General features: G+C 37.1%; 1 protein-coding gene across 7 annotated transcripts in view; it reads right to left on the minus strand.

The window, feature by feature from the left end:
- The window catches only part of GRID2 (glutamate ionotropic receptor delta type subunit 2), an 812,539-nt gene that overhangs the window by 355,297 nt on the left and 431,342 nt on the right, over positions 1–25,900 (minus strand). The window contains exon 1 of one of the 7 annotated variants that reach the window (XM_068187572.1): positions 5,016–5,171. The exons of the other annotated variants lie outside the window; for them this stretch is intronic. The gene's annotated coding sequence lies outside the window, so the exon portion shown is untranslated. Of the gene's footprint in view, positions 1–5,015; positions 5,172–25,900 lie in introns of those variants that run through there. 7 annotated transcript variants of the gene reach the window in all.

Below are 25,900 nucleotides of genomic sequence, written 5' to 3' on the forward strand. Positions count from 1 at the left end.
ATCCAATATCCTCAAATGAAATTGTTCCATTCATTTGTCAAAACCATGTGTTACAGATGTAGCAGTCTCACAGCCTTCCTGTGTTTTTCAAAAGGAGTCTCTGGCCATAGCAAAGTCCTTTTGCTGATTTCCAGTAGCAGAGGAAACCACTCTACACAACTCCTAGCAAATCCACAAGAGTAACATGAAGCAGAGCACTGGTAACCTGAGGAAAAGCCCACCCGTTCTCCAGACAGAATGGGAACAGAAACATTTTTTGACTTCTGAGACATATTTGCAAGCTTTTTATGATCCTGTAGCATGTTTTTCAGTCAAAGCAGTTTTGACTGGTACTCAATTTTTGTTAGGAATACTTGGCACAGCTGCTCTGTTATGAAACTAAATGTCTTGTGACAGTAAACGTAGCATGATGGAGGGGGTCTGGCAGAGATGCCAAATGATCTTTGGCCCTTATATATATGTGACATTTCCGGAAAAAAAGGCTATTTATTAGATAAGCCACTAGGGAACAATCTTCCAATTGATGGCTACAACCATGTTCTTCTGGCAAAGAAAAGCTTCTGGGAATGCCAATCACAGATTAAGATACATTCTGCAAAGCAAGTAGAAAGGAAATAATAGGAATGAAAAACCCTTCAAGGGGAGTTATCTTTGGACTGAATGATTCCTTAGTTGTCATATTAAAAACTGCCCACAGCACTTATCCTGGTAAAGCATTGGCACTACCCACCAAGCTCAGCTGTCCTGCCATCCATATGTCATCATTATCACAAATAATTATTACGTACACTCAGAACATACTAAAAGCAGAGTGGAATTGGATGTAAATACAGGCAAATTAAGAACGAGACAAGACCAACATGATACACTGACATTTTCAAAACACTGCAACTCAGGATGATTTCCTTTGACAAATTCCATCTGCAGTCCTGTCTCACATAAAAGTAGGCGAAGTTGCAAAACCTGTAAGTTTGCAAACTATGAAAAATAAGGCATGGGAGAACATATCATGTCATTGATAACACCTGCAGCCTTCACCAGAAAAAAATCATGATCATATATTCAGGAAACTGGGTTGATGTCTGAACTGCTTTCCTATCATCTGGAATGAAAAGAAATGCAGAGTTTCTGCATAAGGCACAGAAAGAGTAATTAGACATAATTAATGAATACAGCATAGAGTGAGGAATACAGGAAAGAACAGCTTTGCTTTTCCCCCCTCCTTACAGGTTGTGTTGGTGGGCTATGTTGTCAAGCAATCTCAAGTTAAAGCTAACAAAGTCTTCTGTGTGGGAATAGATTTATATACACATATCACACTCAGAGCTAGATAAACACATATGCCCAAATACAAGATAATCCCTTTAATGAATCCAGCCCACAACAGGCTAATCATTATGAATTTTCTTTATAATAGAAGCTACATTCAGATGCAGAAACACAATGCAGACTTGCTTGTAAAGTAATAGAAACTTTATCCTTTTTGAACCTCAAAATATGGCCTGGTTAATTTCCTCTCTAACTTTCAGACCTCTTTGGGCCCAATTTTTAAATCTTGCTGATGGTAATTCCTGCAACTTAATTATGCTACCATGATTTTTTTGTCCCCACTAGACATAAAGTGTACAAATCTACCGAGAAAAACATCAATTCCTGGCAAGAGCCCTTGGCAACAGAATGATCCTTCCCCCTCCACAGAGCCATTTTGGATATTAAGACTACACACAGAAATACAAAAAAATTGTCTTGGGATGGGTAGGATTTATTGAAGCTGCCTTTGAAGCCCTGCTGAAATGTTTGAGGCAGGTTTTGAGCTTGGACTTTTCCTTGAGATGAATAAAAGCACAACAGAAAGATGCAGAAGAAATGAGAGAAAGCTACAGAAATGGAAACATATCGGAGTAATCCCTCCAAGCCTCTGCCCCTCCAAAACAAGTCTGAACAGACAGGTAATGTCGTATCAAGCCCAAGCTGTTACTTTAGGTGAAACCTAAATTGGATATAGAAGAATCTGATGCTCAGTAGTACCACAGATTGCACAAAAATCTGACTTGCAAGATCCTTGTAAGTCTGAACCCTGCTGGCTAATATAGGGTGCGCCCAGCCTTCAGAATTTTCAGGTTAGGATTAGACTAAATATTTGATCAATCTATTGCCACTGTTATCATAACCTGTATGATATGAAGGGATTTTCATTCAGAAGGTAAATAATTAAATAAAGTAAATGAGATAGAAAACCAAAACTTCATTGAGTGAGCTATAGTTATCCAGTCATTATTCCATCTTGTAAAATGATCAATATATAAACACAGATTTCTGAAAATGAAGAAATTAATAAATGTAGGCAGTCATACAACCTTAGTTTTTATATTAGGAAAGGTGAAGCTTGAGGGTTTTGGGGGTTTCTTTTCCAAGCCACATAGATGCATTCATTTTACACGTTTGTATCGACATTGAATTAATTATCTGCAACCAGCTTAAAAATAACCCAGTCCTAGAAATGAGGCTATTGGGCTAGTCATGATCAGTCAAAATCTCCACTGAGATACACATATTTCTCCCAACATCTCTGCTTACAATATAGAAAATTCCTGAGAAATACAGCATTGCATGCATAGCCTGTGTCAGCTGTCATGTAGTGGAGGTTGTCAGCAGTTGAAAGGGAAAAAAAAAAAAAACAAAAAACAAACCAAAACTAAGAATCCCAGCTTTTACTAAGAGAAAACCCCTTGCTTTCATTCTTCTTCCAATAAAAATTGCAATTCAACAGTAATAATATTGGGTTTAGAAGTATCAAATTCAGTTTCTCAATAGGCTTTTAAGCAGTCAAATCAGTCATGGAAACCATTAACTCTCCTAAAGGAAGCATCAGTTTTTGTGCTGAGTTACGAGACCTCCACGGATAAATAAATTAGACATTATGTGGACTAGCTTTACTGCAGTTACAGAAAGAGCAGTATTTGCCCTATAATCTGCTGCAGCACTATTTTCTTCACTCCCACTAGCTAAGCACAGGCTAAACAAGATAGAAAACTGATGCAGTATGGCTATATTGTGTTATTGAGGCATTAAAGACCTCATGTTATTACTAACACATCAAAAGCAAGACAAAAATATTTTCAGTTGCCATTTCACTTTCAGTGGTGGCAGGGGAAAAAAAAAAAGTTGGGAATTATCTCTCAAAACCAATTTCAACTTTCAGATTTTGCCACAACTTACCATTGTCTATACAGCATCTATTGTTTTCAATGTCCACAATAAAGCAAAAATGCTTTTTTTAGACATAAATATTAAGGGTACCTAAGATTTCATTTTAGAAGAACACTGAAAATAAGCCTCCATCTCCTTAGAGAACAACCATGCTGCATGTCATCACTGTTCATCTAAGTTGTGAACAGATTTTAATACAATGTCCATATTCAACCTGGGGCACAGCTCCATTGGCCACACAAAATAAATTTCTGGGCTTTTCAAATTTATATTACATTTATATGCTCTATTACTACCATAATAGTCTGTTCTGACCTACAGAAAGATATATGGAGTGTCAATGTTAAGTGAGCAGACCAGATCAGGGAGTAGTGGTATTGCCCCATCTTTTCCGCATTACTCACATGAATTCAGCATGTGACTGCTTGAATAAATCACAATTTCCAGCTTATGTGACATGTGTTTTTTTTTTTTCCAGCTCTTATTATTAACAATTATGGGTGTTTTATTAAAAATAAGCTCATGGAATACTCGGGGAGAAAGCCATGAATTAGACTCCATGTGCTTGGTTTCCCACTAAAAGCAAGATGTGAATTTTTCTCAGCAAACAGAAAGATTCATCACCTAACCCTGAGAAAGAGAATTGAAGTTTTACTCACACACTGAGACACACAGCCAGAACTCAGAGCTATTACATAGGTATTTTAAAATGTACCACTGCTAGAAATTGTATCATAAGAAGTCTATAAAGCATATTCTTAGTAATATCATCCTGTGAATAACCCAATTCCTCAGGCTCTCCAGTCCCAGCTGGTGGAAGATTACCACATAGTGAAAGCCTTGCTGGGGATTTTGTTGGGGTACTGCCAGCTGAAGTTCTGGTGCAGTAAAAAGCATTCTCTGCTGTGAGGAAATTGAGGACAAGAGGCAGCACCTGATGCAATCATCAGCTGCCAACCTATTTGCTTTGATTCCCTGGCAGAATGCAAAGTTTGGGCAAAGAGAAGAGTTTTACACAAAATGGAACTTCTAGTCACTGGTAAGTGATGGACTTGTCAAAAGATGAAACACAGATGCCAAATACTGACTCATCTGTACAACTCCAGCTAGAAAATGCAGCTATGTTAGAATGGAGAAAATTAAGCAAGACTGTGCAAAAAAAAAAAAAAAAAACCACCAAAAAACAAACAAACAAACAAAAAACACATAGAAAGAGGGACAAAGTTCACTGCAAAGGAAATCTTTTAAACAGGTAGGACTACAGTATTACTTGTATGTTTAAAATCTACACATGGCTTTAGAAATAACAGACTGGAAACATGTGACTCATGCCACTTTTTTCCCCTCTGTGCGTGGAGACATGGAACTGATGAGTGCAAACATCGGAGGGACTGTGTTTTGCACAAGCAAACAACTGCTGAAGGTGCAAGGAAATAGAAAGATGAGCACTTAAACAATCACAGGAAAAGCAAACCAGATTGAAATCTAAATATCATGTTTCAGGTAACTACCATGGTTTAATCTGTCAAAATTCTAATTACTCCATTAACCAGTCTAATCAGATTCCAAATTAGAAATAATTCCTTAAAAATATTTAACATCATAAAGGCAAGTTCCTTGTTCAAAATTGTAAGGACTTAACACCAGAGAATCTGTGTTGTAAAGAGAGTAGGAAAATATTTATGATTCCATTGTCAGAGACAATGTTTAATGAACCCATTAAATGCAAAATTGTTTTTTAACTTCAAACTATGCAAGACATTTCAATGAATTTATGTGAAAAACAGCCTGCTTTCAACACTTACTAGTACAGTCCCTTTGACTGCAATGCTGGAAACAGGCAGTTCAGACTTTTATGGCCATACTTTCCAAGTCCTGTTGCAGCACATGTCGCAGTTGAGATGGCCACAATACACAGAGTATCTCCATACAATTCCAGAAGGTTTCAACCCACACAGAGTAACACCACTGCAGAAGACTGCAAGCATCTGCCCTCCTTGTTCTTCAGCCCAACCTTTTATACCCTCATGTCCATGCATGGCACCTGTGTGCCCTCTGTTCCCTTTGCTGATGGTCAGTGCACCTGGGCACTCCATGGCTCATTGCTGTCAATGCTGCTCACCCGCTTTTCACAGCTGTAGCCCATTGGGGATGAGGCTGGCCACAGCCCCACCCCAATTACCACAAACTGTGCATCTACAAAGTCCTGTACACCTTACACTACAAACACATCTGTTTGAAATTAAGTAATGAGCATGATTATTTAATGTGCACAATAAAGTCAAAGGGTCTAGCTGGCCATATGCTAACAACTAAACTGTACACCTGGCCTCAAACTGTACTATAGATCCGTTTGTGCATCAAACTACAGAAGCCTGGGGAAGTTTGGATTTTTTTTCCTGGTTTTATTTTTCCCATTGCATTTCTATACCACTGACAAAATATAACAAACTTTGTGGCTGAGAAAATTATTTTCTTGCATTGTCTTCAGCACGTAGAGAATACTGCTGGGCAGGGCTTGCTTTTCAAAGCAACTTTGACAATAATTGCCAGCACTTAAATTTGTGTCAATCACAGTGAGCCTTAAGTCCATAAAAATGCAGAAAGCGTTCATTGTGTAATTTTATGTGACACTACTCATGATTCACCGGGGGAAACACCCCAAATCTCAAAAACAACTAATGCCAGGAAAGCTACATCCTGTAAGGATCTGCTTCCTGGTTACAATGAACAAAATGTAACTATGAAGATTTGTGGTGTGCTATCAGATATTTATGTTGATGCTTCATGTCTCCATGCTGCTCTTAATTAATTTATCAGCATTATTCTTTAGAAATGCTGGCACTAAGCTCAAGAGCTGTGTTCACCTTTTACTACAGAACACCATATTCCTAAAAACAGTAAGAAGCAACAGTTTCATGTTTGAGTGTTACCTGTGAAGTCAGAGAATGAACTACAGAAGTTTTGGGGGTTTTATTTTTTAAAAACAGTGACTGGATCACAGGAGGTACTTATCAATATTTACATTAAAGTTATCAGTTGAAAGTGAAATATGTTTTTTTCCTTCAAAGCACAAATGGAACCTTATTATTTCATGAACATACAAGGACAACCATGAATCATATCCAAATGTCTGCTATTTTAGCTAATGCAAGATATCATTCTGAAACAGCCCATTTAAATTGATTTTTTGGTACAAAATTGAATGGTCCTTGCCTGACTTCAAACATACTCTAAAACACCACCCAGGAATGAGATCCAGACAAAGCCCAGGACACTGGATAATTAGAATATAAACAGGCTGCTAGTGTATTTGTCCAGCCTTCAGCTACTGTTCACTAAAACCATAATTCAAATCCCCTAGTTAATGGTCCTTCAGGATTTTTTTTTTTGTCCTTAAATTTATCTAATGGCTTAGGATTTCTTTTTAAATGTATTTCTTTTTAAACTTTAAGTATCTACACAATTTGACAAGAAAATTCAGTATCTAAATATTTCATATGCAAAATGTACTTGTGTGCACATTAAGTAAGTTCTTGACGCTTAGTCACACCATTCAGAACATGCAACTGCGCCAAATAACAGATAGTTGAGATAATTTGGGTTAATTTTATTCTGGAGAAAATATTACTCTAAACTATTGATGCCAAAATACTGAAAGACTGTAGTTAACACCTGGACCTGAATTGTGTTGGAACAGTAAATCTTCTTTTCAAAACATAGACTTAGGAGGATCCTGTGCTTGACATTATGATTAATGTATGCAAAAGAAAAATCATAATATTTATCCTACATCAAAATAGATCCAGAAGAAACAGTATATAGTAATGATAATTGAAATGCTGGGGGACCTGACACTTATATATTAGAAAGAGCCACAGATGTACAAAGCAAATGTCTTGTGAATTACAACTACACTCTCTCAGGTGCCATGCTGTAATGAGGACAGACTTCAATATTCATTACCCCTCTTCTTGTTTGCTCAGTAGAGAAGGTATTTGAACTCTAAAATGCTCAAATGGACTTCACAGACTTATTTCCCTCAGGTAATCTTTTCATTGAAATTCCTATAAATTGATAACTAATCAAGGCAATAAAAGGGGATGGGAAGAAGCAAGCAGTTGCAAAGCTTGCTAGGCTTCATGAACAGAATATTTTCTGAGAGCACTGAAATTTCAGGTTCACAGGGTTTAATAATTTAAGCTAGTCATTCACCTACATATTACATTTGCCTTTCACAAATCTGCACTGAGTCCTGCATACAATGCACTGATGGATGTCTTTTTACTTATCAATATCTCTACTACTCGTTCTAGTTTCATGCAAGCACTTCTCAAAACTGCCCAAATGACTGAGCCATCAGTGTCTCATTTCCCAAGGAGACTTCAAAAGAAGTTCTCAAAACATCAGAGAAAAATTTTGTCCCAAACCATTATTAAATTTCCATCTGAGCTGGCTATTGACCATCCCTCAGGCTGGTGTAAAGTCCTTTGTCTTGGACATTTGGAAATGTACATGTCCCTCTGCCCTACATGCTTAGTCATGCACTAGAAAGCCGTGACCTGATGTGCTTACAGAGCACATAGTACTGCACGTGGCTGACCCTGAAAACCTTACAGTGCAATAACACTATTAAGCCCTTGCTCAGAAGAGCAGCTTAGCCACACCTTTTCCACACAGCACAGTTTCCAGCTCCTGAGATATCTCAGAGAGCAGCCCACTTTAGCCAGCAACAAAGCCCAGAAAGTGCCTACCTGAGGAATGGCACAGCTGACAGCCTCCACACTTCCCATGTTTTAGGCAGGGTTCATCTTGGAACTGTGCTGGCCCTATGGACTTCATGCCCTGTAGTCAACAGGTTGGATCTGTAGTTGAAACTCACTTGATAGAAATCTAGTAAATTTGCTTCAAATTTACTTTTCTAGAAGGTGTGTACAGTGTTGATCAAAAGATGTGATTCAAAAGCTAAATCCTTATCTAAATGGAAAACTCTAGAGTGTCCAGCTCCCACTATCCTCCACTATTCAATGCAATCATGCCAGTGCTCTTTTTTGTAAAAAAACCTCCAAACTTCTGTTTTCCATATTCTGCAGTAGATTTACATTTCACTCTGATCTTGAAAGACAACCAGGTACCCAACAAGTCAGCCCATCTACATAAGCTGTAGCGGATGTAGTAAGGACCCTCTTAAAATCAGGGTGGAGCATTAAAAGTAGTACACATTACAATACTGAAACTCACATAGAACTAATTACTTAAAGCTGGCAGGAGGGACTTAAAGCTGTAGGACCAAGGGAAAAAGTTAGACTTTACTGAAAAGTTTTAATATTTGATCCAAGTTCAACCTAATGGCCATGAATCCACAAACATCTCAACAGGATGAAGTCCTCTGGTGAGAAAAGTTGTGCTGTTGGAAAGCAATCATGAGACAGTGCTATGGGAACTCTGACCCATAAATTAGATGTCACTGACATTATCCAGCAGAAATCCTTCAACATAGGAGTGTATCACTGCTGGATCAATTACTTTTCAATGGTTTGTTGGGGATTTTTGGTTCTTTTAAATAATTTTCTAACCCAGCAGGGTCACATTAACTCTGAGTGTTGGTTCTGCTGGAGCTTGTCCAACTGTAAACTGAAATTCCCTGACCTTTGAGGCTCGGTGAAGACCTGATAACATAACCTACCACTGATCACTTTTCCTAATTTAGCCTGTTTGGGTTTTTTTTTCCCCTCTACATTTCTGAAAAATGACTATAGCGTGTATAGCAGACACTTTCAGACTCTATAAATTAACCTGGCTTGACCTCCAAAAGAGAAAAATGTTTTAAAAGGAAAAGGAGTAATTATTAAGCTTTTTGTCTATGCTACTTGTCAATTTGCATAGTATTATCTGTAATGTTTTGCAAAGCTTTTTTTGGAGGTCATCTAATCTTGTTAAATCTGTCACAGGGCTACTGCTGTATCAGATGTAGATGACACATTTGCACAACACAACAAATCCCCAGCAATGATGATAAATGTGTTTGTTTCTGGCATTCCAACCACGCAGATGCTTATTATGTATGTATGCAGGCATTTACATTATTTAATCAGCTTCAGAAAGGAGAAAGAGGTCTCAGGCACCCAAGATATAGTTTGCTTTTGTATGTACTTACTGCCTGCTCACGATAGTTTTAAGCTAGCATTATTTGCTAGCTGATCCAGAAAGATCATGAACTTCTTTAGGCATCCCACACTGTTAGCATTGTTTCTGTTTGTTTACAGAGACCTATCCATGCAGATGGATAATAACCAATAGTATCTTTACCCTGTCTAAAACACTCCAGCTGGAGCCTAAACCATAATAAGTGACATCAAGTTCAGGGGAAGACAAATGTGGATAGCTACACTGTTTGTAGCAAAAAATTTCCTTTGGCTAACAAAATACATGAAACTACTAAGTGGACTGTGACAACTCAGCTGCTTTTATAAAGCATGAAAAATTGAATTCATTTCCACTTTAGGAATCTGGTCCACTGGCATGCCAGGGCCAAAAGGAGTTGAGGGGAAAGTCACTCCTGTAAACCCATATAGACATAAAAAAATGTGTTTCAGGCACATCTAGGATTAAACAAGGTAATTAACAAGACAAATAAAAGCATCCGACCAAAAAAAAAAAAAAAAAAAAAAGAAAACCACCACCAAAAAACCACAAAACCAGACAACAGATGTTCTACAGAATTTGGCAATTAAAAGTAAAATTGCAAGCAAGATATTTGTTCTCTTTAATATGTGTAAAAAGAAGCACATTTGTGTCTCAGTATTTCATAAACCTGAAAGCTAATATCAAGCCAGCTTTTTCAAGAACAGCTTAAGTCCTTAAACTGTATCAATTGATACATAAAATTTCAATTTAACCACCATACTGAAGCAGTATTTCTTACTGCTAAAATCTAATTGCTTGACCATGTATTGAAGATGGTGACTTTCATTTGTTCAATCATACAAAACCAGAAAAGTAATAGACGCACAGAGAATTCGGCTCAGAATTGCCATGCCATATGCATTTACAGGTAAATAATATGTCAAAACTTGTAACTGCTTAGAGATAAAACTCAGTATTTCCAGTATGTTCCATTTCAGCCCAAAATGATAAAATAGGTAGAAAAATGCAACAACAGCTAAAGCTAAACTGCTGAATTAATTACCAAAAATATTATCTTAACATAGCCTGTGGTTTAAATGTACTTTGCAGTTTGAAAGACAATTTATTCTTATCGATTTAATGACAGAACATGGAGAACTAAGACAAACTTGGATAGTCTTAAGACTGACTGCTGTGCTTGATGAAGATCAAATGTCATTGCCCTCTGTAGAAAGATCTGTTTGTTTGCTGTTATATCTATGTTTAATTTGATGTTAGGTTGTCATTTTCTTTGCATGTGATGCTTTGACTTGAGACAGCTGCCAGCTGCCCATCCAGCCACTGTTTCACTCCCCCTCCTCAAAAACGCAGGGCAAGAAAAACAGACAAAAACAAGATCATGTGCTGATAAAAGGCCATGAAGGTCACCTACCACTTATGATCACAGCCAAACCACAAGGAACATAAAGAAAAGTAATTTAATGCATTGCCAGTTAAAATAGATTAGAATGATGAGACAAAAAAAAAACCAAAACAATGCTATGTCACCTTCCCCCACGCGCACGTTTTTCCCTTGCTCAACTTTAGCCAGTTTCTAATGAGAAACTCCTCAGTTTCTCATCACAGTCTCAGTTATTTCAAGCAGATGCTAGACGTGCTTAGGTAAACAGCAACATTGTATTTTGTAGAAAAACACTGATATTTTAATGCTGCTTTATCCTAGATGATTTCAATATTCATATTAAAAGACACCTCTAAATCACAAGCTTCAGATTGAAGACTGACTTGGCGCTGAAGGCAGTAATACATTAACAAAGTCTGCAGATTATTTTTAATAATTTTCCTTTCCAAATCAAGACCCTCTGTCAACTAAGAACTTAGGAGAATTCAGAGGAAAGCAAAATTAAGAACTCAAGCTTCCATATTGCGACATTAGAAATCCTATTAATAACAAAACTGTACACAAATGATAAACACTAGAGGCAAATATTTTCCATGACAATAATAATTTTCTTTATAATTAGCAAATGATTGTTGAAAGCAGTATGAAGTTTTATATAATTATACTTCATTGGTGTAAATCTACTAATTTCAGCAGATTTTGCACATATTTTAAAGCAGACATATCTAGCCATTGATTCAAATATATTTTTTCAATCTGCATAATAATTTTTGAAAGAATAAAAAGCAAAACTAATTTTTAATTTTTATGAAAAAATTACTTTTACTCTATTTATAACATGAAGTTATCCTAGCTAATGCAGTAATATTAAAAAAATCAAGAATAGTTATTTTTAATCCAGAAGTGAAGCTTTAGTTTCCCATAACCATTTTTCAAGAATCTTTCAAACATAATAGATTTTTAAAAAGGAAGTTCCTCAAATAGCTTCATGCAATGTCACACACACATTGTCAGAGCTCTGGGTGAGCTGATCTGCCAAAGGTTGCAATGGAAGTTGATTCCCAATTCTCTGATTATTCAAATAAAACATGAATTTATGTTGCAAGCTGAGAATATTTCCAAAGAGTGTATTCTGGTTATCTTCATAAAGGTAATGTACTGTAAATACAGGCTGGAATAAATCACTTTTTCATGTATACATGCTCATGTGAGTATTTCTACTTGTACAGCATGAGGAAATGGATTTTCAAAAGAGAACTGAGAGTTACAGATCATCAACAAATTCCTCTAAATGTTCAGACATGACATTCCTCTCAGCACTTTGAAAATTGCTCACACCAAGTATTTCTACTTCTAAAACGAGAAGTTAAAATTACAGTGTTTCCAGTATGGCCATCAATCTTTCTCCTTTGGTTATGACTACATATGTCTAAAATTTCTTGATGCATTTTTGTAAGTGAGAAAACAAATGTTCATTGGTCTGAATATACTACTAAAGGGAAACATGGAGTATCCACCATTTGCCAAGAAAAATATTTTTATATATACAAAATATTTTATTTTAAAATTATATATATATATATATATATCAGTGTTGGACTATGCAGCTTATTGTTCATATTATTTCTGGTCCTGTTAAGAAATATTCTAACATATTCAGTAAAAAGTCATAAATTCTAAGCCTTCCTTGACAATCTTACAGATGGTTATTATGCTAATATTGACTCAGATTATCTCTTAACAGCACTTTTCAATCTTGGCAATGTTTTAGAAATCAGACATCACAAGAGAGACTTTTGCTCAAGAGTCTGTATCTTTTTTCCTCATTAAAGTTCAAAGTGGCAGAGGAAAGAAATGGGTAGAGTTGCCAAAGTCTGAGCATTGTTTAGGAGTGAACAACTTCAGTTTGCTATGAGTCAGCTTTTGTATCCAGTTTCATTACAAAAATACTGGCACGGAGAAAGGAAGCAATGAAATCTTACCAGTAATGATAATACAGGGATGCTAAGTAGACAGGACACTTTAAAGATAAATCCCAACTAGGAAAAAAAAGTAAATACTTATAATCCATTTAATAAACTCCCTTGTAAATAGTTACGCAAGCAAAATTAGTAGGTTTTTTTTTACAGTTACATGGAAGTAATTCTGCAATTTTGCATGAATATGATAAATTGGAGTACTGTCATAACTCCAGAAAGACTGCTGTTTGTCTGATGGAGGGTCTCCTCTCTTGCACAGTGTCAGCAAATTAATTAACCCTCCAGGGAAGAAGTTCACCTCAAAGGACAGAATGAAGGGGTGGGAACAGGGAAGAGAGTACCCATGAGGGCAGGGGCATGAAATACTACTTTATTTGAAACATAACTATGCCTTGACAAAAGCCTTGATCAAAAACTTTGATCACATAATAAGGTTTTGGGGTTTTTTAATCTGACCTGCTCAGAAGACTTTTAGATTACTTTTGACTTTTACTTTGGACCAATTTAGGATATTGATTAAACAGAGGAAAAATTGTTCAATGTTAAGCCTTGAGAAAATATAAACCAGCCATTCAGCTAAGACTTTAACTAGGCTGTGAATTAAAGCAGCTGGGAGCAAGATAGAATTTCAGATCCAGAGGATTATTTTCCCCCACAAAGAAATGGGATGAGGCTGGGAAATGTGCAATGGAAATGGAAATCTAGGAGAGACAAAGCTGACTTTTTCTGGTAACATTTTCATTCTCTCACATACTTATTTATTCCTAAATTTCTGCTTATATCTGAATCAACCTACCCCCAGTAAATAAACTTGATAATAATTCTATAAAATAATAATAATAATAATAATAATAATAGCATCTTAAAAGGTGAGAAAAATCCTCTAAATCTTGCATTTGTCAGATTATTACAGAACTGAGTAGAATTATGAGCCATGAGCAGAGTAGGGACATACTCTATTTTTTCTTTAATTTTGTTTATGTTGTGGGTTAAAATATAGAGCATCTAAATATCAAGGTCTCCAAGGAGACAAGATAAAAATATGCTCCTCTTTCAATCACTCAAAAATGTTGGAAAACGTAAACTTAAAAAAAAATTTGAGGAGGTAATTTTTGGGAGATGATCTGGAAATCATTTTGACAGAGATCTCAATTTTCTAATCTGCTACGCTGGGAGTGACATAAGTTGACAAATGATGTTCTTTTGTGATTTTGACAACATTGCAACTTCGTAAAGAAGCACTAGAGAAATTGCAGACTCTGTTATTGATGAGCTCAGTGAAGATGCCACCAAAATGAAACAGGAACTGTGAAAGATTTGTTCACAATTTCCTATAACTATTTGTCTGCTACAGTGTAGCTCCATGGGATTCAACCTACACTGGCTCAGGTAGACAAAGCTACTTAGTCATTCCAAAAATATAGCACAGTCCATACATAAATCTGTAAGAGGATCAAATAAAATAAGGAAATAATTGAATGAAGGATCATTTTTTTTACCAGATGACTTCACAATGGCAAAACTAGAAACTGGACAAAAGAAGCAGGAACCCAGGCATATGCTTAAATATTACAAAAATAAACCCAAACCTTACTTCAAATTACTCTGAGATTAAAGAAAAAGTCTAATTAACTTAGCAAATATTTGTGCTGACTCAGGCTCGCTGAGATCCTGGAGGGGAGGAAAGGCTGATGAATATTACTGACCTCCAGGCTCATATGTGCTTAGTGAACAGGGAAAGATTGTGTTTTCAAACGGGCACAGCCCTGGCCATGCTGACAGTGGGATAAGTGTGACACAGCAAGGATCTCTGAGGTGGAAAAGGCCCAGACTGAACTCCTCAGAGCTGGACACTGTCTATATTTCTCTGTTTTATGTATTGAGCATATATCTACATTTGGACTAGATATTAAAGGTCTTTTGCTACCTAAATGATTTTGTAACTCTATACATACTGTTCAGCATAAAGTACGTATATCTCACCATAAACAGTTGCCCCTGAACACAAGCCACTTTTGACTGCTTGTGACAATTCAATTCTGAGTGCTAGGAAAAAGCCCTGATGCCGCAGGCTCACATATAACAGTATCTGTTTACATGTACCATGTGCATCTTCTTTCTTACTAGACATGTAAGTCCTATCCCTAAGAGAATACATAATTCTGGTCCTCCTTTGCATATTCTGTTTCCATCTGAAGCTCAAATACGGACTGCGGCGAGGTGCAGCACAGAGGGAAGTCTAGTCTCAGTTATTTCCATTACTGGAAAAAAGAAACAGCAGCAGGATACTTTGCAAGACAAGCTGTCCCTGTGAAATTCCTGCCTACTGCAGATTCAGCTGGCAGCCTAAGCTTTGAAATAAGCTTCTCAATTTCTAACATGGTTCTTTGGAAAGCTGCTGCACATCAGAGTTTCCAAACCTGTGTGAGACATACAAACTGTCGTTCTCTATTTTTCATGTCAACATTACTGAATTATTCAAATCTGAAAAAAAACCACCAGAAAAACACACTTGCCTCTTCACTCTGCTGTTTAATCATTTACCAAAGACATTTGCTACTGGAAGTTAATTACACCACAACTAGATGGCCACACAACTTGTGCTTTTTGTCTTAATTTCATCATCTCAGAATACTCTAAGAGCACATCTGCCTGTATCCTTCCTGGAGACCTTTGAAACCCTCTCCCAGTGCTATGACACACTAAAATAGCAAATATGGGGTAAGAGGTCCTAGTCATTTTTTAAGATTTCTCCAGTAACTTATCAACAGATTTGTGAAACACAGACCAGGAGAAAAAGAGTGTTATATGGCAGGACTTCCTCTGCCATATTTCCAAACTTCCTGAAGTATCAGATTCCCTTTACTATTGTTACCTGGGGCTCTGGGACACTCAAAATCATTCTTTTATCATAGCATTCTTAATACTTTTCTTTCTATATGAAGATATGTCATTTAAATTTATATTTAAATATGCAAAGTTGAAAGCTAGTAATGATAACTAGAAGCATCAGTGGTTTCCACTAGTTAAATTGTTTTGTGTCCAGAACAAATTGTATAGATGGTGGAACTTGCTATTTTTCCCTGAATGAATGGCAGATCTCAAGGATGACCCCCAATTCATTTTAGGCTAAATGAATCTTTACTTATCTTCACATGTAAAGATAACTATAATTCATTGAAGAGGACTTCCAGTACACAAAAGCACAGATGCCTGCCATTAGTTTGGAAAGGGATAAAATTATCACCAAGGGGAAACATATTTCCACATGATAGCACATTCAAGGATCTTTAGCATCTAAGTAAAACTGACATTTGTTTTAGCCAAGTGCTGAGATTTGGGAGAGTGCTTGTCTTTGGCATACCTCCATGACAAAACACAGCTTTACAGGATCACACTTTGAAATTATTGGTGTGTAAGAGCATCCACTGGACAAGTCTCATCAAGATTTTTGTCTGTCTATCAGTAGCTGCTATACTAAATTTTCTATACCATATGTGCAATATAGAGTTGCAGCTTGCAGAACACTTGGAGATGTTCAATGTTTAGCTTGCAGCAAGTGCAGCCTGTCAATAATCCACGTTACTCTGAGTGGAGCATCAACAGATTAAAACATCTCCCCCATTACGCCACACACCACAATAGACTATAAGAGCTGTGAAGGAGCCATTGTGTCACCATTAAGTGTTTTGTCATGGTCTGTCAGACAATACTAAGGAAAATTTCAGTCTGTAGATTGGTGTTAAGATAAAATGCAACAGCTCATTAAAAAAAAAAAATAAAATCTTCTTGTGAAAGATTTACATGCAAAATCCCTCTTGGCATTATGGGAATTAGCTCTATGAGTCCCCCACACACTTATGGCAGCAGGATAGACCCTTGTGCCAGCATGGCAACAAAAGAATTGGAAATTTGTTATTGAACGAGCATTGAGCATTTACTGGTAGGTAGGCTTGTTGTCTTTCACTGGTTCTTTTTCTTGACTGAAACAGCAAGCTGTTTTAAATCCTTTCATGCTCACTCCTAAAAGGCACTGGTATTTATCTTGCAACACTTCAACCAAGTAATTTCCCTCCCCCTGCCCTCCAAAACCTCCTTTGAAAAGCATCCATACTCCTAAACCTCTCATGCTCCTTCATTCTGAGTATAAAAAGAAACATTTCTAAATGGGTGCATACAAACGTAATTGTATTGTGTTAATGCTCAGGTCTTCCAGCAGTGAGAGGATTTCCTGACACATAAAAAAAAAAAAAAAAACAGGCATGCTGGAGTGACCCTACACCAACAAAGCACATCCATCATACCAGGGCAAGCAGCTCTGCCAGCATCAGGTTTATAGAAAGTACAGCTTGTACTGGCAGGCTGTTATGAGCCTTTAACTGGTCCCACAGAAGGATGCTATTGAGAGCTAAAAGACATGCCAAAGCAGAGAACCCAAAGTCATTCCTGCAATGCCTGTGAATCCTGTAAGGATACCACTTCAATGGGGTACAATAACACCTGTTGTCCAAGGCAAATATCATATTCCAGGGAAGAATTCAGCAATATTAAAAGATTTACCTCCTAGTCTTGTCTTTACTGTTTCAGAAACAAGAAAACCCTTGATGTAAACAAGTCTTTCACACAAGGAAATTCTGAGTTAGTTCTTGAGGACCTTGTTCATACTCCTTCCCTTTCAATTTATTCATTTAGATACGAATCTACTACATTGTTTCACATCAGAAGCCTCCAATAAGACTTAAAATCATATGGCATCTCTAATGTAATTTTATTTCTCCGTTAGACAGATGGTCACACATTACAGCCCACTCTGTTTAGATTCACACAAAACCTAAAAAAATCTTGTGCATTGTGCTCACTCTAAATAGCACCCAGTCTTAAGAAAAATTGACCTAAGGTAAGACATCTTTAGGGTGCTGTTCTATATCAGAATCAATGTGGCAGGCATTTTACCAAGTCTGGAACTCACATTGGGTTAGAAGTAGCACTGGGTGGTTTGGTTTGGCCATCCATTACTACAGGTTTGTGTTTCCTTTCAACAAAGTTTGTGCTAAGGCTTTCCATTCAATTTTATGCAAACCAAACATAAATACGTCACCTCGTTTTAACTTGCACATTTTTGATTCATGAAAACAATGGAAACAAGAAAGTTAGTTGCCAAGAGCAGTCTAACAACATCAGACTGTCAGAAAACACATTAAATTAGAAGTTTGTATAGTTTCTGGCCTCACATAACAAAGCAGAGAACAGCTTTGGCTGCAGGGCCATTCTAATACAGAAAGATGTGTTTTAATAATGGATGCAAAGTATTTTATCAGCACAGCAAGGAGGGATGAGGGTGGGAAGATGATGAATGACTTAAAATTCTGCAGGGGGTTTCTACTGATGTAGCTGTTTAGAAAGATGCCATGCTCTGTCACACTGCTTTCCCTTCTCCGGGCTATAATGAATTGAGTGCAGCTAGGGAATCATAACCTCATGCAAGAGCACAGCATGGTCTTATCTATCTTTAAGATCTAGTGCTTTGCTATCCTCCAGTCATGTTGCATCAGCTCAGAAGATGAATCTTTTCAAAAGAACCAAGTCAGAGTCTAGACCCTTTGCCTGCAAGGATTGCTGTTTGGATTAGTAATCAGAACATGACCTTTCCACTGCTCTCAGAGACTGTCTCTGAGTCTATGAGGACATGCCCCATTTGCTTCAGACTCTTTATCTGCACTGAAAAACAACAAGACCTCTTTGTTAACTACATCAAAGTTAAATATTCAAGGGACTAATTATCTATAATTAGTGTTCAGGAATGGTATCAGCTACACCAACCTTACATGCTTTTGCTCAAAGACTTTCTTCTTTCCATGAAACAACTAAGATGCCCTTGTCTCTTGTGCAATTTATTTCATGGCAGTGATCTACCTAGTGCCTAACCTAGATATTGACCCTTAATATCAGCATTAAAAGCAGTTGAACTTATATGTATGTGCATCTTCTGTTTAAGACCAATTCACATCACTGCCAGTGATCCCAGAAATACCCATTTACATTTTGCTTTCTCTGGTACCCAACTAAAACAAAGTAAAAGCCCAAACTTCAAAAAGAAATTCTGACTAATTTTTAGTAAGACTCTTCCAGAGCTGTTCCAATGAAACAGCTGAGATACAAGAAAGTTAACTTTAGAATGTATAATCAAAGAGGCAATTTGACTTACAGTACCTTGGAGCATGTCACTCCACACTCATAATAAATAACAAGCTGCAAATGCTGTTGTTAAAGCATACACCCATTAAATAAAATATTAAACCAGAGGTTAAAAAGTGGTACTTGGTCTTTAGCATCAGCAAACCACAGGAACACAAAGTCTTGCCCACAACATGTATCAGGTGTCAGGGACCTCACAGAGCACATACTCAATGCAAATTCTGGTATCATTATATAGTGTCTCATTCAGCTGCAAATTGGAACAAAACAGCAGATCCTGAGTCATAGAACACAACCCTCAGAGCAAATTAGATAGAAAATATCCAGGAGGTCAAAATCACAGACAACAGTTTAATAATATTTGAGATGGAATGATGTAAAATTAAGGTGGATTGTCATTGCAAGACCCAGAAACTACAGCAAAAGCCGCATTACAAACAGGTTAGAGATGGAGAGAAACTGTAACAGAGCCTGAGCTGGCACTGCTACTTGTGCAAATAAGTATATACTTCTCAATCTTTTATCCCAGCAGGCAATCTGATTCCTGGCCTTCCTGAAAGCAGACAATCCAGCCCATTATCTCCTTTGTACATTTGTCTCGAAGAAAGTGCATGAACAACACAGAATCTCTAGTAACAGGTTGTGCTTTTGAGGGTCTAAACAGCCACAAAGCGGGCAATTCTCTGAATACACTGTGCTTAATGGCTTTGAATACAGCAGAGGAGGCAGCAGTATTTCATCTATTGAACTGTTAAAGGCCATTTATTACATTTTTTTGGAAAAAACATGCTTATATTAGATTCCAGGGAGTTAAAGGATGTGTTGACAAAGGGCACATTTATTAGAGGAGACTTAATTGCATACTTAACCTTGGTACATGCTGTTTTAATGGCAAATAAAAATACGCCAAGCATTTTGTATTTTTCAGAACAAGGGCCAAAGGCAACAGAAGAATCAAACTCTCAACACATTTCTTTTTCCTCATTTCATCCCGGCTAAAGCAACCTCTAGATGCCCTCGGATTAGAATATCTGCATAATAATAAACAAGATATTTTACAGAAGGGGAGCTTTGTTCTCTGAAGTCCCAATTTTCCCACCTACCCATCTGCATATGAACTACATTCTAATACATCTCAATGGCAAAAAAAGTGTCCTTACAACCAGTGGGCAATACTTGGTAAAAATGATGTTACTGTTAACCTGTTTGCACCTTTTTATCTCTATTTTATTGCACTTCCTACCAAACTTTGCCTTTCCTACAAATGCATGGCAAAGCAGCTTGTCACACTGAGGGAAATTCACTCCAATCTTTTCCTATTAACCAATATGTGCTCAGTAACTGCTAAAATCACAGGGGCTACAGGGACCTAAATTGTCCTCCAAGGTTTTAGAGGGAGATGACACATGATTATGTATTGAAAACATCATTTTTGAGGGTAAAAAGAAACAAAACAAACCAAAATCTACATTTGCTCACGAGGAGAAAATCAAACTGGGAGAAAAATCACAACATTGATCTTTCCTCTGATTGAACATAATCACCACAATCACGTTCTAGAAAGTCAACTCCCCAAACCCAGAGTCACTCTGCTGGTCTTATGAGTCTTTTATGTACTAGTTCCTAGGGAAATGAAGAGGACAAAAACTCAGCACACAGTCATGCCCATCACCATGACCTGTTAAGGGACAAGGGTGGTTATTTAAGAGGAAATCTGACCATTATCAGGTACCAGAATTTTCCTCCAAGTGTGAGAAAGGAGGATGTGAACTGCTTATATTCAGATTAGACACTCTGTGTTCCTTGTTTTGTGAGCAAAGATCATGTCAGTGACCAAACAGAAGTGAAAACAAAAATTATGTGGGCAAGCAGTGGCAATTCTAAGACAAAACAGGCAACTTGTTTTCCTGGTTTGACAAAACAGTTTCTTAGGGAGAAGAAATTACAGTTCTGTGGAAACCCAGGGCACTGGGAATATTTCTCTGTCTGTTCTGGGGCGTCCTGACCCCCAGGGGAGCAATGACTTTGACCCTCATTCATGGAGAAAACTTCCAAAGCCTCAAGGTAAACTAGAAACCACAAAAGTATGAAATAGATTGTAGAGATGGTAGATAGTAGTGTAGTGTGTCACATGAGTGAGAAATTGAGGTTTTAGGATTTTTAGCATGTTATAGATGGGTTCAAAATGGAAGGTACAGGGTGTTTCCTCGAGTTCCTTTCTTCTTTCTTCTTCCTCTTTCTTCTTGGGTTCGGGTGGTATCTTGTAACTGGGCAGAAAAACCCGCATTGTGGGTCTTTAGGGGTCAGTTATTGGGTTAGAAAGGGAAATAATCTAGGTGTCACTTCATAATTGGGTAGCTTAGTTTTTGATTAGACTTAAAAGGCCTTGTAACAAGAGATTGTTAGCCATATTTGTGCTGTTTTTCATGCACACAGAGTCTGGTGCAGACAGTGTGCTGAATTTTTGATAAGATAACAATAAAACAAGAACGTGAAGACCGAAAAAGTCCTGTGAGTCTGCTTTTCTTGACAAAGAACTGGAGGTTTTCCCCTGTCAGGGGAGCCCTCAGGGAGTTGCCCAGCGTGGGGCCCCGCAAACTCACACAGTTCTTTGCTACACTGGCCCACAGCTCCTGATAACCTGGGTGAAAGAAGCCTGAATGTAATTCAAAACACCCCATCACAGAAGATGGGGAACTGGCACATGCATATTTGGCTATTCACCCAGTACATCAATCATTTGAATTGTTTCCATCTTCTTACCACATGCTTAAGATTTAAACCAAACCTAGGGCTTAGTCTCAGAAGATGTTTGACTTTCTGAAGAACTCAGAAAAGAAGAATTAGAAAAGCCACCAAAACAATAACCACATTTTTTGTTGTAGTCCCTCTGCCTTCATTCTCTGCCTGTGCATGGGGTGTACAAGCTCTGTGTGAATTTGTGACTGCAAAGCCCCCTGAGACTGGTAGTCACAGAGCAGGCGTGTGAGGTTTATGCCTCCTCCTCTGGTAATACAGGAAACCTCTCGGCACAGCAGTGCATTTGCCATGGTCAAGCATTACAGTGATACAACAAACAGGCATTTGAATCCTAGCAAAATAACTTAAGATCACATCTCTTTATCTGAGTGAATATTAATAATGCTTCTTCCTGTGACAATGCCACCCTGTGCTAAAAAATAATGTATTCTCACCTCTTGCAATGCTGTGAGCAGATACACAGACTGAAATTCCTGTGTGTGACAGGAGTTAAACTTTTGTATTCTCGTATTCTCAGAGATACCAAAGCATGGGAAACAGTATCAATAACAAGGTAATATAAAGAAACAATATTTGAGCCTAAAATAGGTTTTTGTACAGTGAAAATACACAAATTCTACTTAGTTCTATGAGCATTTTGATAAGCAACCACATTTTTCTTTACAATTTCTGATGGGAAATGGAGGAAGAGAATCATGCTTTTGAAAGACACCTAAAACCCCAACTCATGTCTTTTTACATCTCCCAGATGGGTGTGTATTTACCAATACCATATGGTTATTCTACTATCTTGTATTTTCAGACATCAGAGAGAAAGAAAGATGTGCTTGGTTTTACCAGTCAGTCTTTCTAAAGGATTATCTGTCATTTGCATTTATTTCTGCATGTGTTATCAGCAGTGTTAATCAGTTCTTCCATTCTGTCCATGTGCCCTTCTAAGCTTACCATGAATGAATGGCCATATCATTTAATTAAAAAGAAACCCAAAAATCCAAAACCCATTCCCAAAATGGTTAGAGAGGGAAAGATTCTATTAATGATCCAGGCATTATTTTTCACATTTATGAAACCAGTCCAAACTATGCATTAAGATACAATGAAATTTTAAGGTAAAAAAACAGACTATACAGGAAAAAAAAAATATCATAAGGTTTCTACTACCATGAAAGGATACATGAAGAATATGGAAAAGAGAAAGGAGATTAAGAAAAATTTACTTAAGAAAAGAATAATTAAAAAGTTTACATGTATGAGCTGGAACTGCAGCTAATCTGAAAAGTCTTAAGCTCCTATAGCTAAACGTGCAGACAAACAAAATCTACTACTAGTAAATTCCTAATCCCCTAACCTGAAAAAAATCTGCTCACGCCCTGAGAGTTCACTTAACAGGCGACTCTGTACTTTGTAGTATTTGAGAAAAAATCTTGGACTTATGAGAGTAAGTCTGAACATGTTTGATGGAACACAAACTAATGTATATAATATATTAGTCTAATGTATATCCAGAATGGAAGATGACTAAGCAGCTCATTTCAGATATTTCAGGGATGGATACTGAAATAGGAAGTTTGACATTGATCAGAATCTCCAAGTCTCCAAAAAGTTCTCCAAAGGTGGTCAGCATCAGGAGGAAATCATCATTTGTCCCTGCTTCATCTCCATTAAAGATTCATTCAAAACAAAAGTAAACCAACACTTGAGGGTGTTAAAAAATGCTATGGTTTTATTGGTCAGAATGGCAGAGCTCCGTCATCCCAACCAAGTGAGCTGAGCTCATGAATTGAATCCTCTGAGGGTACCTAAACAGAACTTGTAACCATGTGGATAACCTCCCTGAATGGAAGCCTAATTTAATAAGCAGTGTAGTTCTCTTTCCAGGAGTCAGGCTGAACTGTGCATCGGATTTTGAGGAATTACAGTATTTCATAGTCAAGCGAGTGGAAGGAATACTGTGAGTGACTTAAATCCCCACTTCAGAAGAAAAAGAAAAGCTTTCGCATTGACATGTAACCATTTATGATACACTTAGGTATACTCTAGCTGCACTTTTCTTTCTAACAAAATTCAAGTACAAAAGAATAAAAGTACTGTCAATTTATCCCTCCAGTAAGTGCTACCTTGTAAGATTTTTTTCTTTCTCAATGTTTTCCACTTGCTTAGTTCCAGATTCTGCTGTTAATACCTACATTATGCATTTTGCCATATAGGGTACAAACACCAGTACCAACAGAAACAGGCCAACAAAACTGTACTTATAATGAATGCTTTCCAGTATTAGCTTTTAAAACTTGTCTATACTCATACCAAATTTCAAAATACACTTTAAAGGATATCTATTTTATTGCAGTTTTCTCCCATGAATTATGGGTGCATAAAAAAAGTGTTGTTTCCATACATTGAAAAAAGGCTTTTCTATGCATTTTCTGTACATACAGAAAACTTTCAGATGACACTTTTTTTCTCAGTGACAACTACAGAAATCAATATAGTATACAAGATTTTTCAAGACCCAACACAAACCAGAAATGTCTTTCCCCCCATAGTAAACCTTTATTTAAGTCCAGCTCAGAGAATTCTAGGAATATTTTAATTAAAGCCTACTCTGTTACAAGCTGTCTTTACATGTAAATTCAAGGATAACTACTGAAAGTGGAAAAATATTCTTTAGAATATCTTTGATGCTTAAACAGTCAGGGTTAAAGCTTCTTTAAGCTATTTAATTGAAAATTGCAAAAACTGCTTAATATCACTGCTATATATAGTAAGTTGTTTTATGCATAAATATGTCAAGGTCATTTGGCACCATTACTAATATAAGAAGCCATTTCAGTATGAATGTTATTAATTGGAGGATTAATCAGTCATACAGCAATGCTTAAGCAACTTCTTCACAAACCTTGCAAATTCCAGGGTCATCTCTCCAAATATTTAAAAGGGACAATTACTTCTTTCCCCAGCTTACAAATCTTTCAAGGTCACTAAGTCAGGTCCCACCTACCAATTTATGAAGAATTTCTGCCTCCAAAGAGGAAAAAGCTTCATAATTTAGAAGCAACAACTGAAAGTGGCTCATACTAGCACTCTTTTTCCTCATTAGATTATTTCCTACATGTTACTAATCAGAATCTCTTATTACGATTACACCATTTGAGTACATTCAGTTATCTGCTTTAGCTTGACCACAACAAACTGAAAGGATCAAATGTAGAAAAGCACCTTTAAACAGTGTACCATCTCTGGACAAACAGTCTCTATTAATTTTAAAAATAAGCAAAATCATCACTAATTATGGATAACAAGAAAACACCCAAAATAACTAAAATAATGAACGGTGCATTACTGAAAAAATGTAAGAAAGGACTCAAACTTGGAGATGAACAAAACAATATTAAGTGAAATAACAAGAGGAGCTCTGACTTTTAAAGTATTAAAAAACCTGCAGATATTAGAAATAAGTTATTTCAAGTAGTCTATCCTACTTTTACTGCAAACACCTTTAATTTAAGCATTAATCTAGGATTTTCCCCTCAGTAGAGCAACATTCTCCAGCCAGAAAGCAAATACCAGATTTAACTTGTTAGATACTGTAGTAAAGCCCACTTAAGTTCATATTCTTTCATGATGCCAACAGGCCTTGGGTTGCATCCCTTGGAAATATTAAATTACAGGTTTTCAACTCACTGAGAAATGAGTCATTAGGCAATATGCACAGTTCATAAACATTGGCATCATCCACCCATATGGAATTCAACCATCCCTGAGAAATTAAATAGGCATGATATAACAATCACACCTTTAGATAAAATTTACGTAAAATATTACATATGTGCCTGTACATCAAACTGCTGTTACTTCCCCACTTTTCTTCTTCTGTTTATTCTTTTTTGTAACACCACAACACCTTCAAAACACAGATATTCACAAAGGCTGGAGCCTCCAAAATAGTCTCTTTCTGCCCTCTCTCTATGGGGACTCATGGAAATGCATGATTCTTCTTTATGTGGTTTTAAATAACATCTCCCTTTCCTGCCATGCAGCTGAAGGGAAGGTAAAGGGCAGGAAAGCAGAGCCCAGTTCCTACTGTCAGACACACCTGGTGAGTCTGAGTCCCTCTGGCAATGCTCAGGGCTCTGTGTAAAATGGGGCACCTGGCCCAAACTTGTGCTGGGACATTTTCTGGGCAGGAAGATACAGCACACATGTGTACCCACCACTACCTTTATATGAC

This window comes from Anomalospiza imberbis, chromosome 4 (assembly GCF_031753505.1).
Source record: "Anomalospiza imberbis isolate Cuckoo-Finch-1a 21T00152 chromosome 4, ASM3175350v1, whole genome shotgun sequence".
Lineage (NCBI taxonomy): Eukaryota > Metazoa > Chordata > Aves > Passeriformes > Viduidae > Anomalospiza > Anomalospiza imberbis.